Below are 4,151 nucleotides of genomic sequence, written 5' to 3' on the forward strand. Positions count from 1 at the left end.
GAAGTAGCAGCCATTCTTGCTAGTAAGGGAGATGGTGGGCTTTGGAAGTTCACAGTTCTTATAGTCATGGAATCCACCAGAATATCCTCATTCCAATGCTTTCTCTTTCCCAATCAAAGCCCAACTTTTGTGTAAATGACCTGGCAAGTCTGTGAATTGGGTTGCAATTATGCAACCTATAGTATAAAATTATGTGCACTCTTTTTTTGACATATTAGTCAAATGGTTATATTTTATGACAGTGCTGGAAGCTCTCTGGTTCTCTGTCTGTGCCTTGAACTGAGAATTTAAAGTCCTAACATTTTCATTTCCCCCCTATGTGCCCTCCAATGCAGTCAGAAGCAGGGCGTCCATACCATAATCCTTGAAGTCCTTATTCCCTCTTAAAATCCTATCATAATAGCCAGTAGTCTCTCAAAAGCTTGATTATAATAAGTATTTAAATTCAGAAAACTACAGGTAATTATTTTGCCATTGCTTTCCATGAACTACTAATATCCCATTTTTCATGACCAATATGATAACTTCTTTCTAACCTAACAAGCTCAGGTAAGTAATTCCAGATTCCTGTCCTTGAGTTTCTGCATCATGGAACCACTTCTGGAACCAAATGCTGTTAACTCTCCAGGTTTGTGCCAGGAAAGCACTTACCTCTCTAAGTTTTAAAGCAGTAAGGGATTAAAAACACAAAGAATTACAAACTTACAAAACTGTTGGGAGGACTTAGGGAATTGAGGTTCATGGAGAATAACTGCTGGCTTTGAGGAAATTTGAAAATCCAGGAATCACAACAGGCAACTGGTGATTAAAACTGCTTGAAGCACCAAAGTGGATGATTCACAAGAGCCTGCCCAGAAGCAGCTATAAACCTCATGTTTGTTAGCAAGCCAGGCATCTCCCAGCCACCGCTAGGGAAGAATAGCGGCCCTCCTCTCGTCTGCCTTACAAATACTGTGCAAGCTGCCTTTTATGGCAGAATCGAAACCAGCCATGAGAGAGTTTAAGCAATGTATCTTCCAGGCCTCCACACCCCACAATATGGGGAAGACTTTGGAAAAGTGGAGATGCTACTGAGCATCAACAGGCAGATATCTGGCATGGTATACAACCATCAGCTTCTCAAAACTATTTAAAATATGGCAATGAAAATAGTGTATCAACACTCAACTTTTTCCCATTGCCATTTCAATAAGTAGAGGCCTATGTTTTTCCCATGATTCCTTTCTTTTTTTCTATCCAGTTATTTAAGATGAGAGTAAGCTGGATAAGTGGTAGATAGAGAAGGATCAAAGGATTTTGGACAGTGACTAAGGAAAGACGGGGCAGGGGGTTGAGGAGAAAGGCACAGAGCAGCTGCAATATGAGAGTTATGAATGGAAGGGGAAAATGTGGTTTTGAGAAGCATTGTTGTGAATTATATGTTTATTTCATGGTGTTTGAGAAACGCAAATAAAGGATTCTAGTCATTTTGAAGTTCCTTTATGTTACTGCATTTTGTTTGTATGTTTGTTTATAGCAGAAATTCTCCAAGAGTGGTCTACTGATTCTTTAGAGTCCCAGAAACCCTTTTGTAGGATCTGCAAGATCAAAATTATTTTTGAAATAATACCAAGACATTGCTTGCCTTTTTTGCCATGTTGACATTCTACTGATGTGCAAAAGCAATGGTGGGTAAAACTGCTGGCAATTTAGCAAGAATCAAAGCAGAGGCATCAAGCTGTAGTCTAAGTCTTTATGTTCTTCCCCATCACACACTTGTATTATAAAAACAAAATTAAAATGCCAGTTTCACTTAATACTGTTCTTGATGAAGTAGTAAAAAACATTATTTTGTTAAAAATAATAGAATTATTCATCCTTGAGTACAAAATATTTTCATATTCTGTGTGACAGAATAGGAAGTACACATAAAGCACCCCTGTGTACCAATGTATGAAGCACGTTTGTGATTGAATTGTGAGCTGAACTAACCAGTGTTTTTCACAGAACATCATTTTAACTTGAAAGAATGACTGACAGATAAACTATGATTATTTAGACTTGGGTGTTTGGCAGACTTGTTCTCCAAAATAATCAAACTAAGCCTGTAACTTCAAGGAAAATAATTTATGGTATAGGTTGCCAATGATAAAATTCATGCTTTCAAGTGAAAATTAACATTTTGGAAATCTTTTATCTAAAACCATGAGTATGACAGATTCCCAGCACTTAATATATTGGTGTCACCAGTATTTCTGATGAGTTTGGTGGTGATATTAAAATATGTGATGTTTTTGTATTGTATGATGAAAAGGGTTACCATTGGAAGATTTGTATAATTCAGTGAGCGAATTTTTTTTTCCAATCAATTCTTGATGTTGCAAATCATGCATAAGTTAAAAAGTCCATCAAAGTGCAAGACAGGCCAATAGATTTTAATGTAACAGAGTACCAAAAGTTCATTGATAGAGTTTCAGGTTTTACATTGCAACTTCTCTTTAAGCAGCTACCACTTGAAATTTGGTGTGACATCCAAGAAGAATATTCACAATCATGTGAAAAGGCTATTAAAGTATTATTTTCCTTTCAACCAGATAGCGTTGTGAGGTTGGGTTTTCTTCTTATAACATAATCAAAGCACTATATTGCAATGGAGTGAATGCAGACACAGATATGAGAATCCAGATGTCTTCTGTTAAACCAGACATTTAAGATATTTATGAAAATGTAAAGTAATGCCATTACTCTTACTATTTTTTGTTTAATTTTGGAAAATACAGTTATTTTCATTAAAACATGTTATTAATGGTAACAAACTATAAGTTTATTTTGAATAAATTAATAATTATTTTTAAATGTCTCCCTTTTATTTTCTAACATAATAAATAATATAAACAAAAGATTACTGGGGTCACTAAGTTCTTAGTGTAAGTTCTTAGTGTAAGGGAGTTCTGAGACTAAATCTTCTGAGAACCATTGGTTCACAGCAACACCACTCGGGCTGATGACGAGGCTGATGGCATTGCATGTGCTACATAAAATATTAAGATAAATTTGTGTATAAATTCTTTCCTTATGTTAATGTGTGTAGAACACATCTTCTGGCATTAAAAATCTAGGTTATATTAAAACTTTCTATGATTCTTTTAAGAAAAATATTGTATCATGTTATACATGCAAATAAATGTTAAAATACATAAACAGCCTAGCAGTGTGGAAAAGCATCTGCTCTTTGGCACCAAATATAAATCCTATCTCAGCCACTGCCTGTGTTATGTTACATTTTTATACTTATACTTAAATATACTTTTATTTACCCTCTGTTAGTTTTAATTTCCCTATCATAAGATAGAGATAATAATACATACCTCATAAGATTTGGGAGGAAACTATATTTAAATAGATTAGTTAGAATATAGGCTAAACTGCTATAAAAATAAGACCAAAAGTAACAGTGGTTCAAACCAGATAATTTATTTATTTCTGTCTTAAGAGTCCAGTTGGTCCAGAGTGACCATTCATTTCTGCTCCCCATAGACAGGAAGGCACCCAGGCACTTTCATTGCATTGCTTTTCCATTCCCTGGGCTGCAGTTCCACATCCATGGCCAAGCTACTTCACAGATGTAGCTTGTTCCAATTTTTATGTATTCAAGGCATGCAGTAGTTGCACATGTCACTTCTGTTCACACTGTTTTTGAAAGTATTTAATCACATAACCACCTAGTTGTAAGGTGGACTAAGGAATATAGTCTTAGGGTAGAAAGCCATGTGCTTGGCCAAAAATGCATTACTATTAAACATAAGGTGGGGGGTGGAATGTGCAGTGAAGCCAACTATCAGTCTGCCATAACTATAATATCATAAAGTGTATGTTCTGTAAAAGATGTTAAAAGATTTACAGGAAGTCCTTCTAAGAGAGCTTTTCTACAAAATCAGACTTTTAAGTGGTGGAGAAATTTAGGCATATAATATATGTTTGGGTTTAATATGAAGGTTCACAACATCAGGTTTCGCTTCTTCTGCTCTGCTGCAATGTCTGAAATTTTACCATTAGGATTTAATATCTTTGATATCCTGGGAGTGAATAATAAATTGTTATTGTGGACTATTACTCTCTTAGGGTAAATTTATTATTTTGCTATATCACCTGTCCCATTCCTTCTCCCTCTG

This window comes from Dasypus novemcinctus, chromosome 2 (genome assembly GCF_030445035.2).
Source record: "Dasypus novemcinctus isolate mDasNov1 chromosome 2, mDasNov1.1.hap2, whole genome shotgun sequence".
Classification (NCBI taxonomy): Eukaryota; Metazoa; Chordata; class Mammalia; order Cingulata; family Dasypodidae; genus Dasypus; species Dasypus novemcinctus.